General features: G+C 44.7%; 1 protein-coding gene across 1 annotated transcript in view; it reads right to left on the bottom strand.

Annotated features, from left to right (window-relative positions):
- MAP1B (microtubule associated protein 1B) overlaps nucleotides 1-16,267 on the bottom strand; it is a 93,796-nt gene that overhangs the window by 39,817 nt on the left and 37,712 nt on the right. The window lies entirely within an intron of this gene.

The raw sequence follows: 16,267 nt of genomic DNA, 5'->3' as shown, positions 1-16,267 counted from the left end.
CTCTCTCTCAAATAAATAAATAAAATCTTTAAAAGAAGAAGAAAAGAAAAAAAAGAAAAAAGTCTCCCTAATTGAAATTGTAGTTCAAGGTTTTGAAAAGAACACGGTAATACTGATTGAACAATGGATGTAGACGAGTTGAAAAGAGGCTTTGCAAATGAGGCAGATAGGAATAGAGACTGATTTAGATAAAAGTTAGAGTTAGCTATTTTTAAATAGCTGCATAAATGTATCCCACACAAGCTATGATTCTACCTATTCGTAAATACCCAGGAACAAGTTGTTAAAAATAGGTAACTGACTGAATCTAGTCATTAAAGAAATGACTATATTTTACTTACAAATATGGGTTTTAAACCCAATCAACTGATAATTTAAAGCAGTTTAGAGTCAAAGCACATTCCAAAAGACTGGCTGAATGGGGCTGGTTACCTTATGAGGTAGTAAGGCGCCCATTACGGAGACGGATAGGAAGCTAAGAGCTAATGGTTCGCCCAAAACTAGCAGCCCTAGAATGGGGGCTCCTGACTCTGCTGACCAGCAAAGCATGTGGAGTGCTTGTTAAAATGACAGAAGACTAGGCCCGCTCTAGACCGAGCAAATCAAAATCCTTAGAGTCAGGGTTAAAACCGGGAGTTTTACCAGGTGATGATTCTGATTACCAGGCAGCTTTGGGCGGCTTTAGGAAGGCTTCCATGTAGGAAGGCATCTGGACGGGACCTAAAAGATGGTGAGTACAATGAAGCAAGAAGCCATATAGCTGGGAAGCTCCAAGCTCTGGGAAACAAGCCTTTGGGGATGAGGTGATGCGGTCCAATTGGAGGGCGTGCAGCCTGGAACCCACGTTTACAGAAATGTGAATCTGGACACATCTATTCCAAATCTTTGTTTGGCAGACATGGACATTAAGTTTCAGAAAGGCCGAGCGACTTGTCCAGAGTCAGAGAGCAAGATCACGGCAGAGCCAGGAGTCAAGCAAGCATGGGTATCCCAATACCGGCTCTTTTTCTTTCCAAAAGGACCCCTGCAGAGGCCGAGGATGCTCGCGTGAGGCTCTGGACCCCAGAGCTGTGTGATCTGGATGCTTCCCTCCTACACCTGCACCCACACAACAAACGGAAACTGTGTTTCATCATCCATTAAGTGGTATCATCTCAAGTGACGTCAGAGGTCTTTGATTCTTTGTTCAGATTCCTTATTGGAAGCCAAAGACGGGCTGCAAGAGGAGCAATGTAAGCTCAGTTCGTAGGTTCCCTATTTGGGGCCCTGAGGGCAGAAATAACGGACTCTCATCCACTGAGGCTAAAACTGTTGGTCACCCATCCTCTCTTCTTTTAGAAAAAGAATAGGCTGGAAAGCCTAACTGTCCTATATACAAAATGCTTTAGAGTGGCGGCAGGAAACTCTAACATAGCATATCCAGTGAGTTTCCTCTCTTTGGCTCCTCTAGGTTTTGCTTTTACAGCCCTCAGAGAACCCTCACGGCAAACTCCAAAAGTTTTGGAGTTTGGATGAAATGAAAATCCCTGCACGCTGTACTGGAAGTCTTCGCGCCCATGGCATAATCACCCCGAGCGACACTCACTGTGCTATGATTAATATTCCACCCATGAGCATTCATAAAACGTAAAGGTCTCAAAGTGGAGTGGAGGAAGTGTTTCTTACTGGTAGTGACTTGATATTTACTAAGTCCCTACTGTGTTGCGTCCCTCACAATGCACGAAAACAGCAAAGCCTCTGGGCTCCACGGAGGTGACAGAATCTAAGATCGGGAAAAAAAATATGTGGTCATCCTTATATTTCTTCAGAAATATTTCACAAGCACAACCATGCAGTAATGCATGTCACTACTGGGAGTCAAGGAGTAAGCTGTTTAGAAACAGCTCTGTTCGAGATGAACTCCCTTGTTTTAAAAAATGCTTTCCTTTTTCTTAGAACCATTTTATTTTCATCTCTCCTCCAAGGAGTAAGACAAAAAGAGAGAAAAAGAAGATGCCCTTCCCATCGTGCCGTGGCCCTCACATCAAACATTTCTCAAGTGGGTAACCTTGAGAAGATGTCAGAGGAAACCAAGGGGCTTTCAAGCTGTCCTATTAGCAATGACTTGAATGGGGAAAAAAACATTTCTGCCTCTATGTTTTGCTCTTCCCTTTCTCCCCAGCTCAGATACTCATCTTGTCAATCAGCCCAGTTTTGCCAAGTGACATGCCATATCCTTCATCACAGAACACCAGGCCTGACGCCCCGCCAAGTCAGCTGAGTACCTGGGCACCTTGCGTGGAGTGAGGTTGCCTACGGCGCTGTCTCAGACTTAAAAAGCCCGTAAGGACTCAAACGGGCTGTCAATTCTGGCTTTTTCAACACCTGTTTTTCACCATGCCATCAGTAGAGCCGAGTGTGAGCGGACAGTGCAGAAATCCCAAGGGTAGGAAAGAAGGGCAGAGATTAGGAATGTTACTAACTGCCTAACAGCCACTTTCCCTGTCCATCTGTCTGCCAGATTCCTTCCCTAGCTGGGGGGGGGGGGGGGGGGCGGCAGGAGGCACTTGGAGTTGAAAAGAGTCTCAGAGAAAAGCGTTCTCGGTGCACTCATCCCTTCCCTGTAACACCAGTACTAGTACTAGGATCCCTACAAACCAGACAGCCACCCTTTATTGACTGCTTCGGATGTGTTCCTTACATACCGTAACATTAATTCTAATCGTCAACAAGAGCTCTATGATGAACTTCACTGGATATGTGGAGAAACTAGGTATGGAGAATTTAAGAACTCGGCCAAAGCCACAGCTGGTGAGTGGCAAAGCTGCGATCCAAACCCAGGTGCACCTGGAATCAAAGCCCATCTTCTTGGCCCCGTCAGAACCACCAAGTCAAACACCCTGGCCGACTCAAGTCTGTGCTCTTCTCTGTCACCTGACCCAGATCTGGGATTCTTGTGGGTGCGGATCCCAGAATCCAAGGGAGAAGCGAGCGGTGTATTCTCACCAGGGCCAGCAAGTGGCCAAGGTGTGGGAGCACCATTAACTACTCACATGATGTAAATGGTGTGCCCTGGAGCTAACCAGCCAAGCAGGGTGTGTTCTGCAGCCGTCCTGGCACATGAAATCTCCAATTCTCTAGGCCTACGGCTAGACCTCACCTACCCAGGTAATACTGCAAGGCCCAGGACCAATGAGCACTTACCTCTGTGGTCCGTGTAGCTTCTTCTTGAAGATCTCCAAGGACAAAGATTCTATAACGGCCTCTAGCAAGTCACACAGACGATGCTGGTCCCTAAGATGGAAAGTGTACAATCCCTTCCATTTGCCTTGTTTCTACTTGCTGAGAATGAACAGGTGTCTTACAAGACTGAGGCTGCCTCTAAACCTGTTGCAAGGAGTACATACTAGCCCTGTCACTCTCCGAAAGACCTAAAATAATATATTCTAGCATTAAATGACTGCATCATGAGGCTACTGAATTGATATAAAAGGAGGCATCATGAAATGATTAACCACAGGAACATTTATAAACCCTTCTTACTTAAAGACACTGAAAAAGAAAGAGGCTTATTTCTAAACAGTGTAGTCAGCCAGGCTATTTCCAACCTACACTCAATTCCTAGACAACAGTCATAGTTGCTGAAATAACTCTAGCTATTTCTAGCCGAGCAAAATAAATACAGGATGAAAGAAAAGTATAACTTGTAGTAAAAGATCTAATACTATTGCCCCTGATTAAAGATGCTATTTGCTTTTCAGAGTCTTCTCCAAAACAGCTGGAAAGTGGTTATCAGACGGGGTTTTGGGGTTTTGTTTTCAGGGTTTGTTTTTTTAAGTTCTCAACCTACAACGTACAGGACAATTGCCAACACTGCCCATTCTCTCTGTCCCTCATCAACAGTATCTTTCCTCCTGCTTCCAGATTCTCATCTAAGCTCAAAGTGAACATGGAAACACAAAGAAGATAAAGCAGTGGTGGCACTCCTTCCCTTGCTGGGTCCAAGTCCCATTTCTGCCCTTCTGCACAAGAACTAAAGTAGTCATGCGCCTTAGCTCCAGAAGACACCACAGAACGGCAAGGCAATAAGGAGCTGGTCGGGTATCATTCCACCAGGCGAAAAGCATCATTCCCTGTGAACAGAGGCTGCCTGTGCCCCCCTTCTCAAGTTCAAACGACCATGAGAAAGGTCTGGATCCCACACTATCCACAGAAGACTGCACCCTTAAAATGGGGCTCAGACTCAGATATGAATTTGGTATGAAACTCTGGCTCCTATAGGCCCCTAAGATCTATGTGGAATCTTCACAAACGTTCCTTTCTTGACTTCCGTCATTCCGTGCCTAGGCGGCTCCCTCTAAAACTCATCAATGCCAGCATTTAATGAACATTAAGAGAGTCTAGAAGACACTTCTTCCTCCAGGGTGTAAGGTAAATCACTAGTATAATGATGGTTCTCAACAATAGAGTATATCGATTTAAACACATAATTTCATATACAAAGGCAAGCTGGAAGATAGCCTATGATTAATTACTTGCCAGCCTTTAGGAAATAGCCCTTAGGTAATACTCTTCTTTGGGTTAATATATCCTATTTGCCTTTTCAGGAGCTTCCAGACCCTGGACGTTTTTTGTTCTCTCCAAAGACTGAGGTAAGTTGTTCCTGCTTTTAAGGGTTCCTATGAAATAAGTCTAAATGGAGGCATAATGGGGTGTAATATATTGTCTTCATATATTAAGTATATCATATAATATAATAGGCACGTCATTTTAATACATTAGACATATATTTTAAATATTTAATATAATTAACATATTTAACATATTATTAAGTAGGAATATAATGACTCCTAAATACACTTCTTCAAGGAAGGACCACCTTTTATAGTCTTTTATAGCACAGGTTTGGGTTTTTTTCAGTCTTGATCACATAGGGCAACTTCTCTCCCAGAGGCAATGAAAGAAGCTGGGGAGATGGGCATCTTGAGTTCAAATCCAGGCATGGCAGTTTGCTAGCTCTGACCTTCAGGCTCCTCATGGGTAAATGGGACTAATCGCACCCACATTTCATTGGGCCAAAGTGAGAATTAAATGGGGTCTTGCTCATGGGAGTCTGGCATGTGGGTGCTCAGTAATAGTAACAGCCTTAATCACTATACTAATTGAACTGGATATATTACAGGTCCCAAACTTCCTCCCCAGCCCCAGAATCCTTCTTCCTGTCTCAAAGATGCCCTGCTCAGCTCCATTCAGCATCCTCCACCCACCAGCACTCACTCCTACGCTGCTCCGCCATGACAGTCCAAGAACCCAACAGCACAAGTGCCTCGTATTACCACAATCTTGCCTCATACCTTCCTTCTTCATTTCCACTGACCACAAGTCTTGGATCTCGCTAGGAAATGACCAAAATTCCAAGATGTCCTTGCTCTACCAATGGATACATTGGTGATTCTCTTCAAATGAGTCATCCTAAAATCACAAAGCTGGAACACCATTAAAAACTTCCCCACTCAGCCACATTTCCCTTGCGTACCCATGGCTGCTATGTTTAAGGGAATCCAGTCACATTTTCCAAACACCTCTCTTTCTTCTTTCCGATTGCTGTAGTCGCCTTAATAGCTGTGTGAAATTAGGACAAGATTTAAGGTTCATTCAGGTTTGCATCATTTTAGAGTTTCTGACTATCCCATACAATCCATCTGATTATAAGGACTGTAATAAAAGAGGACAAAGAGTATTAACAGCCAGCATCTAGTAACTTCTTTCTATGTGCAAGGCACTTTCTATGTGCAAAACACTGTGCAAGGCCTGTGTTATCTCCTTCACTCCTGTCATTTCCCAGAGTCCAAAAGCAATTCCTGGAAGGTTTGGACTTTGCTTCCCCAGCAATGATCCATTAGGGGATGACCATGAATCTTATCAGGCAGGTATGGGCTATCTAGTCATTTTTTCTACTTTCAGGGACTGAAATCAATCATTTCTTTTAGATTCTGCTGTCTATTCGTCCCCCAGGCTCCTCCTCCTCCCCTGTAATCAAAGATGTCCTTCCCAGTCAAGCCCCAGGGAGGGCGTGGGAGCCCATGGCTGGCTGGCCCCAGGAATCCCATCTCCATCATGTCCTTTGGCTCCCACTGTCTGCAGCCCACAGCTGCAGCTGCTGACCTATGTTTTGCTGCTATTTGCATTTCAAATAAGTTAATAAAAGCAACGAACTAAATAATAAATTGGAGATTTGTGCTTAAAACAACGATAACAAAGACCTTTGAGTAACCCACAGTACCATAGAAAAGCAACTCAGTAATACCACTGATGATACTTTATACACATACAGAGCCTCTCAGCTGATTATCTCGGGATTTTTATAAACATTACCCTCTCAATCCAGAGTGAAAAATAACATCTTTGCGTAGGAAAACTAGGTCAAGACAGATATAAAAGAAATGTACTGATTTGCATACGATTACAATTAAAGTCAGTCAATCATTCATACATCTATTGAACACACATTTACCAGCAGTGACTAAGCCTCGTCACTCGGGCCCCAGCCAGTCAGCGTGGATGTGGGGAGCTTAGAATCCATTGCCCTATGCAAATAACCTACTGCCCTTAGGAGCCAGGAAGGCGAAAGGTCTGGTCTACAATATGCTGCTTCTCAGCTTTGGCTCAAGTGGTTTTCCCGGTCTCAGTCTCCTCAACGGGGAGGTGGGAGTGGGCGGGGAGGGAGTTTGTACTGGCTGCTTTTCAGAGTCTCTTTCTGCTCTGATGATCAAAGGTAACTCAGGCACTTCATTCCCGCTCTGTGTCCCTGTTTATGTGAGCGGAAACACTGTTTCCCATACTGTGTAGGAAAATGCGTGGCAACAGAATTTGGAACTGGAAGAACCATAAAGTCCCTAAATCTTACCGGGCCCTGGTTTCCTGCTCTACAAATGGGAACAATGACAATGCGTATCTACAGGGCTGTTCCAAGACTTAAACGGGATGAGAAGTAACGTATGAGCAGCGTTGTGGGAAAGCACTGTGTGAATAAATGTGAGTTACCACGACCCTCCTGAAATCTCACAATCCCCTTCAGGATCAGGAGCTGACAGCTCATCTCTCCTCTGCGCGGAAGCATCGCTGCCAGGATTTTACGCTTATACTACTCCACCAGCTCACAGTGGCTTTTACTACATGGCCGTGCCGGTCCATTATCACATTGCTTTTTTCTTTTTTTTTTTTTTTAAAGAAGATGGGATTCTAAAATTTCCTGCCTTCACCTGTTGTCTCCTTGGTCTGTAAGTGTTCATTTGGCCAGACAGAATTCTGTTTTGTCTTCTAAATGGAACACTTATCCCCGGGGTGGGGAGGCTTAAGAAATTCTATACAGAACAAAGGTGGGCTGAGGAGCAGGGAGGGATCAGGGAGGGGTCACAGGCAAGGTCTACACCCCCCCAGGCTGGTGCTTTTTCCCTCCTGCCTCCACACAGCCCAGAGTAGCAAGCGCAGTGGCCAATGCCGTGAAGGAAAACCAGTGTTTCAGAAGCAGAGGAAATGAACAGCAGGCAAGAAGGGGACAGAGGTGTAAGCCTGAGGAGCTAAATGTGTCCAAAATGAAAACCCTCCAACTGCTTCCTGTACTCTTTCTATCACACGTTCCACAAAAACGCTACTCCAAGCGAGGAGAAAAGTGTCAAGAAATGAAGGGATTCAAGAAATACCTTAAAAATGGCCATCATGGACCCTAACACCACTGCTCTTCCAAATGTGCTGACGTGGGGAACACAGCGTGGAGGCCCTGAATGTGGCTGTGTGTGCCTGGAAATGATGCTTGTGCGATCTCTTGATAAAGGATGATGTTCCCCCTGCACAGACTTAAACACTCGGCCCTATTTACAAAGAGATTTCATTTAATCCATCACATATTTTTGCTGTTAGTATAACTACCAGAAACTTCCAACGACAGGAATACACAAAACCACATCTTCTGTTTTTCAGCCAACACATTCTCACTAAATCATATTCTCAATCACTGCTTTTGTGGAGTCAGTCAACAGCTCAAGAACCGCCAGTGGCTCCCAAGTGTCCTCAGGATGGAACCTAAACTCTTCAACCTAGAATTTAAGCTCTTTCACAAGTGGGCTCTTTGCTATACTCTGGGGGGAGCAAATGTGCAACACATGGGAATTTCACTCTTGAAGAGTTTAATATGCTAGTCAATGAGACCACATAGACTTTTGTATAGAAAATATTTAGAAAATAATATATTCTAGTATATAATCAATTGCTAAGCCAGTGAAGGGACGCAGCATGCAAGGACATGGATTTGTCTCCCGTTCACCAGAACACCCAGCCTTCCATTTCTACTCTGTTCAGAAAAGTACCTCATCCACCACTCAGCCTGTAGGCTAGAATAATCTAGGCTTTGGAGTACCTTGATGACATACACAAATTTGCAGTGCACCTGGATTTGTCAGGGCCCAAGTTCCCGGATGAAAGAATCCCAGCTTAGAAGACACTGTCCAGATGTGCAGAAACTAACAGGAACTGGTCAGCTGCCTGTTCACCGTGCACAGAGGGACCCACGAACAGGAAGGCTCGAGAAAGCCCAGGACCTGCTGGAATGCCCAGAACCAGTGGGTCTGAGGCAAAGAGATCCCGGGAACAAAAAACAGCTTCCAGAGACCCCGATTCTGGTCACAAAAAGCAGTGCATTGGGTAGGCCTGGGGGCCTTCGTCCACGTGTACCTCTCTACCTGGTCGGGGTCCCGTGTTTGTTTATTCAGGAAAATCCTGGTTGGCAAAGTGCATGAGCTCAGCTGGGCAGGAAGCTGGGCACAGCTGGGACAATAAGCCCCATGGCTCCAACCCTCCCTGTGATCTTGCCTGCCTGCGGCCATCTGCACTGGCCACATTAACTAAAAGTTGTCAGACCTCCTTTTGTGTTGTGTAGACACTACCGCTATGTCTGTCTGCAAACAGATAAAGTTGTTAACAGCAAACTGGAATGGGACCAAAAGCATTCAATTGGTCCAAAAATATGTCAGCCTAACATACACTTGGAGGAAAGTCACCCGGTCTGTGTGGCATCATACACAGGCCCTGAGCAAGGCTGTCCCGACACCTTGGCCCTAAATCCCGTGCCCTCTGCTCAGGAGGACACTTCCTGTACATACTATTCCTACAGAATCTGACAGTGTCGTGTGCACTGTGACAGAAACACAAGAATGAGCTGGGAATAGTAGATAAGTAATAAAGAAAATAAATTCCCCAGTGGAAATATTAGCAAAATAATAAAAGTAATCATAATTCTGTACCGATACGCTTGCTTTGGTTTTGCTTTTGTTCAATATGAGAGATCTGCAGGGCATTTTAATCAAGAACTGCTTCCTAACTGTATTTCCAACCTGCAAGATTTAGTCAGAAATTATGTTTTGAAGGTCATCCTGTCAACCTCAGGAAAGATTTTTTTTTTTAATGGAAATTATGAAAGCAGTAGCACAGGCTTTGGGAAGGTAGTCTGTGCAGCAGACTGGCCACAAGGTCCCACAACTGAGAGCTGGAGATGTTCTTGGCATTTCCATTCTCACGTGTTATTCAAAGTTGACCTGTGGTCTCGAAACATAAGGAAAGGGATCCCCTCTCTCTTTGTCTGATGACCAGAAAGGAACCCAGAAAATTAATAAGGAAACACAGACTGATTTTGATATCTTCAAGGGTTTAGATCCCTCACGGCCCATCATATTTATCCCCCATCCCACGCCGCCCCAACACCACCCAAAGCCACAAACCATCTCACTGCCCGGGTGGTCTCGCCAGGACTCGGTTCCAATCCACAATCCTGTTATAAATCACCACCGCACTCTCCCTAGGCCTCAATTCTGCTTGTCTTCACTTTACTTTTGAGTAAGACTGGAATGGAAGATTGGTACCTATGAAAATGGCAAAACGAGATTGCTTCCAACAAATATTTCCAGACTTCAGTCAATTAAAAGACCTCATCCCTTCACGTGAGGAAGTTTTGGTGAGTGATTCTTAGCAAGTCAGATCTGGTCCCTGCACATTTGTGACATCGTTTACAGCAGGGAAGATGATGTGGGTTTGGCACGTGAACACCTCCCGGCTCCCTGGTCTGGGAACGCAGGCAGCCAGCAGCTCAGCCTGTTGCTACGTAACAGAGCAAAGCTAACATGCGGTCTCACGTGTGCAAATGGGAAGGGCAGAGAGACAAATCTGTGCAAAAAGACTCAGCAAACACATAGCTGAGGCAAACACAAGGTAACTGAGTAAATATTTGTCTGTCATCTGTTCAGAATTCATAGAGCCAGATGCCAGTCATAGCCATAGTGCAATTTCCTGACTTCAATTTTGTTTTTTTATACTCACTCCTGGGACCTTAGACAGGCTTTCTTCTCAGACTTCAGACAGCCTCAGTTTCCTTTTGGTTCCTCTGGTGGAACCATGTTGCTTCTGGTTACAAGGCCGGCCAGAGGCCCAGGATCCACCTGTAGCCACACTGCTTGCAAAGGCCTGACTGCACAATGTTCTCCCTCAAAATGGTCTTTTTCAACAAAAGCTGTACTTTCTTTTTTAAAAAAAAGCCTGGCAGATTCATAAGAAATGTCATTAAAAATAGCACGAGATTTTCCAAATACTTTGTTTTTCTACATGTTTCCTTCATAGACCTGCCGTTGGTCAACATAATGCTTGGGGTAGGAAGGGGAGAGAACAGGGTTGGAGGCCTGGGTTTTGCAGGAAAAAAAAAGACATTCCCATTTTAAGAAGTGAGGGGCTGACTGCTTAACTGTGTCACACCGCTCCTAGAGAAAAAAATACCTTGGTTTTTTTTAATGTATTTAAAACCAGATAGGATAACCTACATGCATACTCTGCTAGAATGCTGCTCTGATTTGTACCTTTAAAAAGGACCACCTTCTGAACGAACTGAGCACACATACCGGATCCCAGAACAGTAAAAGGACATTAATGGACCAAATGGGGAAATCCAAGTAAAATCTATAGTTTATCTAATAGCAGCCTACCAAAGTTAATTTCTCATTTTTGATTAAAGTGCCGTGGTTATAGAAGCTATGAATAATGTAAGAGGAGAAGCTGGGTGAGGGGTCTACAAGAATGCTCTGCACTATCTTTGCTAAATTTAAAATTATTAAAAATTCTGCATATCTACAATCTAAAAATTCTTCTGTAGGTCTGAAGTTACTCAAAAATAAATGTCTAAAAAAATAAATGTCCAAAGTGATTAAAGACGTGGTCAGTCTGACAGCGCTTCTTTCCTATCTGAAAAGCAAGGGAGGGATTTGTGAGAACCACGGATCCAGAGAACCAGGCCCCGGGGTAAGGCTGGCCCAGCACTGCGGGTTCAGGAGCCAACCGACAGGGCAGCAAGACCACGCACGCTCCTCTCAGTCTCCAAGAGACGGCCCTTCGAAGACTTGAACAAATTATGAAAACGAAGGCAGGCCGCCTGCGGACAGTTCAGCCTCCACAACACGGAACAGCAGCCAGCTTTCGCCCAAATCCCCTGCCCCAGAAACAATCCTTCCTGTTCCTCTTTTCATCGTATTCCCTTTGACTTGCACAGATATTTTTTTTTTAAGATTTTATTTATTTATTTGACAGAGAGAGAGAGAGCACAAGCAGCGGGGGGCTGCAGGCTGAGGGAGAAGCAGGCTCCCCACTGAGCAAGGAGCCCCATGTGGGGCTCGATCCCAGGACCCTGTGATCATGACCTGAGCCGAAGGCAGACACTTAACCGACTGAGCCCCCGGGCGCCCCTCACACATACATTTTTGACAGTTGAAGGCATCCTGGAAACTCGCGGTACTGCTTCCTTCACACACTGTTCTATCACAAATGACTTCCCCACATGAACCCAACGCTCTGCGGACACCAGGTTTCATGGCTGCCCACTAACTCCACTGTGCGCTCCTCAGATCACTGAACCACACGCCAACTGCCGCAGTGAGGTGCGTCAAAGTCACGGCTGTGTGGTGAAGGGAGAACCTCAGCCCTGTATCCAGCTCTCTCTGGGTTTCAGTGACTCCTCCCTGGCAAGTCAGACACGGCAGGCTGTGCCAGAATGTTGGCATCCATTCTGACTCTGGGGCCAGTTCATGAGGCTTCGAATAAAATGCCATCACCACCAGAGAAAATCTTAGGCCACGAGAAAAGAAGATGCAAATCAAGTGCCCTGAGTAATACTAACATAAAACCTTAAGTGGAATCAGTAATTAGTGTAAAATAAAATTAAACAAGAGCAGACATCAAGACCTGGCAAACTATGGTGTGGATTTACGTGAGCCAGTCTGCTTGTGTTGCACGTTAAGTCAACACGTCCGTTATTTGTAAAAACTAAGTGGGAATAAATATCCGCCCGATTTTAAGGAAAGGGTGAAAACTTAGGTATGTAAAAGATGCAGAAACAGCCCAGGCCCAGCTCCTATTCAGGAAAGTGGGATCCCACGTGATATACACACACACAGCCAAATCCTAAAATAAACTTAATCCTGCAAAGATTTTCCTCCCCATGGCGCACTCGAGCGGCTACACCAATATTCAGGAAGGAAAACCAAACATACACAGAGAAGTTGGCTTTGAGGAACAAATTTAAATTCCTATTTGAATTTCATTTGTCTCACTCTGTTCTGGCCACAGGGTGTATCTAGAACTGTAAGAGAAAACTTGATGGGCTCCTGGGTGGCTGAGTTGGTTAAGCATCTGCCTTTGGCTCAGGTCATGATCTCCGGGTCCTGGGATCGAGCCCCATGTCGGGGGTCCCTGCTCAGTGGGGAATCTGCTTCTCCCTCTTCCACTCCCCCTGCTTATGCTGTCTTTCTCTCTCTCAAATAAATAAGTAAAATCTTCTAAAAAAGAGAGAGAGAGGGAGAAAACTTTTTTTTTGCTCATACCTCCTGCCCCCACTGCCACCCATTTTCTGTTCCAACCTGCTTGTCTCCATGGTTCTGAATGAAAGGACAGAGAAGTGACACAAGAGGACAGAGGCTTCCCCACAGAGCAATCCAGAGGGCATCTGGGAGAGTTCCAACAATCCGTTTGGAAAATCAAGTTCTCCAATCCTAAGAAGCTGGACATCGTCTGACTAATGACCTAACATCTTTTCAACAAAGGCAGCAAATCACCAACGCTTCTTGTCAAGGGTCGTTATTCATCAGATATATGTCGAGACGATTCAGTGAAACAAGTGTCAGTTCTCGAAAAGGGAAATTAGATTTTGCTTACCACCTCTCCTAAGTCTCAGCATGCTTCACTAGTACATTTTCCCCAGGGGAGATAAATCATTTGGTTAGAAACAGGAAATGTCTTCCAAGCTAGTTTGTAGGAACAGTGTTGCTTAAGATCTCAGGGTGGGGTACTACGTTCTCGACTGCGTAGCTTTCTGAAGTCTAGAAAGGGCAGGAAACTGTGCTGGGATTTACATGAGAATATTCACTAAAATAAATATGTATTTTTTATATATAAAAATTGTTCTTATATTTAAGGAAAATTACCATTTCCCTAAATGGGTGATTTTCCCTCCTCTGTACCCAAAAGAAGTTTTGGAAACCTTGGTCCTGAACTCCACTCTGCATCAGCCCTTTTAATTCTCACATTAACTTTTCATTTGGGTCGGAGAAGAAGGCTTTGTTTTTCAGTCTATAAATCTGTCACTGAAGACCCCAAACTGGGTCCTCCTCTGGGTCACTTTGTAGTCGGCAGGGTTTCCCAGGCAACAGCCTCCAACACCAGTCCATCGAATAGCCACCAATTTTCTCCCTTGACATCCCTCCCAAGACCTCCCCTCCCAGCTGGCCATCCCTATCACCCCACTAATCCTCTGTCTGCACCGGAAGGAGAGGATGGGCAGTCCTAGGGGGACCACGTGAACACCAGCCATTCAATCCCCGGGCAGGGTGTCCTGTGCGGGGCTGGCCCTGGGCTTCCAGGGACCAAGCCGCTATGTCAGAGCTTCTTCCCTTCCCTCATTCCCTCCCCCCTTTCTTTTTTTTAATTCCTACAAAGGATCCTTCCAGTAATTCATATAATCTGGACTATGAATAGCTCCGAAGCAAGTGATAAGGCACAGGTGTTCTTCAAGATGTTGGCCTGGTGACACAGACAGGCCTTCCTGATAAAGTTCCACTGAGAAAGGTGCCACCAGTGTTGATCGGAAGCTTTGCTCTTTTTTTTTTTTTAAAGAGGATTTTGATAAAATAGATTCTTCCAAGCCGTGTATAAGAATATCCTATAGCACATCCCACTGCCCATTAGGCTCTGCTTTTAAAAAAGGTTTTAGGTACCCTGGAAAGAGCTAATGCTGCATGTCAAAAGCATGTACTTCTTATGCACGGAACGCATTTGTCCCAGACCCACAAGGTCCTCAGACTCTCTCCAGGGAAACTGGAGTTCTTTAACTATAGAACACTTTCCACTGGTATTCAAGGGTATTCGGAATTGAGTAATGGACTCTAGAGCCGGATTGCTCGAGTTTTAGCCCCATCTCCTTCATTCACTGGCTGTGTGACCTTGGGCAGGCTACTTAACCATTCTGTGCCCATTTCCTCATGGCTAACTAGGGATAATAATGGTACCTTTCCTCTTGGGAGGTTGTGAGGATTACATGAGTTAATGCCCGTGAAATGCTAGGAACAGTGCCTGGCACACGGTGATCATTCAGCAAATGTTACTTATTATTTTTATTAGCTGTCATCAAGAATGAAGATCAAGGCAGTCCGGCTTCGTGGAAGAAAAGGGAACAAACTCAGACTCAAAAGCCACTAGATCTGTCTAAGAAAGGCAAGGATTCTTGCCTAGAATATGATTCACCATAGAAATCCCTAGAAAGGTGGCCTGCCTGAAATTATTTTTAGATTTAATGAAAAAAGCAATCTAGTCCAAATTAGATGAGCTGGATGACTGTGAGATCCAGCCCTGGGGCACTCTTCAGGTTTTTGGTTCTGGTGTCATGCCTGGCTGAAATAAATTGATTTAAATCAGTTAATAAAAAATTCAGTCTCCCTCTTTGCAACTGGTGTTGCAAGAGTTTCTGAAATAGCTCAACTGAACAAACACCTTCCTTATAAAAGAGACTCTCTCCTTCAAAAAGAAGAGCATACATTTAACTTATATAGCTTTCCTCGAATCACTCTCAGTGAGTCCCGGACTTGGCCTATCTCTTTATCCAGTTTCAGCCTTTCGGGTAGGATTCCCAGCAAACTGCCCACATTTCTAGGTCTTACTTTACTCCTGAAAGGCATTTAATGGATTTGGCTGGTTGTTCATCACTGGATCCATGTGGAACAGCATACCAGGCGTCATGCATAATAAATAAATGGCATTTCTAAAACAATAGGGATGAATATCTCTGCGAGAGCAAGAGCCTCCAAATGCCCAGTGGGCATTATCATAATTAGCTAGTGATTTAGAACAACTCAATTTCCCACCATCACCACCTTGTGCCTTAAGGGAACCTACCAACACTTCACTGCTTCTTGGAGGAGATGCTTGGAGTCTGAACGGAATATTGTCAGGTGAAATTAGGCCACTTCTGAGTTGTGCAACATTCCCCTTCAAAATCTTGCTGATTACGCAAACACTGAATAATTACACTGATTCATGCATTATACTCCCTCAGAATGACAAAGCATTCGCACTGGCACCCCATTTCACTTTGCTAATGAAAAACAGCAAGCTTTTAAGACCACCATCCATCAAGAGAGAACTCATTCAGAGTAATGACAGGTGCACGACAATGAAAACGGATTTTTTTTTAAGTTTGTAGGCTGCTGCCAAAGATTAAAATCATTCTGTGTTTAATATCATTCTCTTTCTTTGTGTTCCTCTGAGGTTTAGTATTTTCTTTCAGCAGAGAAATAAAAAGGTTGATGCAAGAGATCTCAAATTCCCAGGCGGATCTTTCCATAATTTCATACCGTGTTGATGAACATTTTCCACTAGGGCTTCTATCTAGAGGCCAATGCCCTCCCCTTCAACAGACCACTGGCTAAATGTGCACAAGGATGGTTCTCAAAATATTAATAAGCTGAGCTGAGGAGGGAGCTTGTCCCAGACAGGGCCCCCCACAGCTGTAGAGAATGTGATTTACACCGACACAGAGAGTAATTCACAGGCAGACCTAGAGACAGGCAGGGATGGGGCCCTTCTCTAAAGTTATGCACAAGTGGCAACAGTCTCCAGCAACTCAGATGGCCAAGAGAAGAGAGGAATTTGTGTTTCAGTTGTAAGAAGGAATATATTCTCGGATTTCCCCCATGCAGCCTCCTCTCCC

Source organism: Ursus arctos, unplaced genomic scaffold (assembly GCF_023065955.2).
Source record: "Ursus arctos isolate Adak ecotype North America unplaced genomic scaffold, UrsArc2.0 scaffold_5, whole genome shotgun sequence".
NCBI lineage: Eukaryota > Metazoa > Chordata > Mammalia > Carnivora > Ursidae > Ursus > Ursus arctos.
Note: the sequence above shows the minus strand (reverse complement) of the source record. Positions and strands in the feature narration are given on the sequence as shown.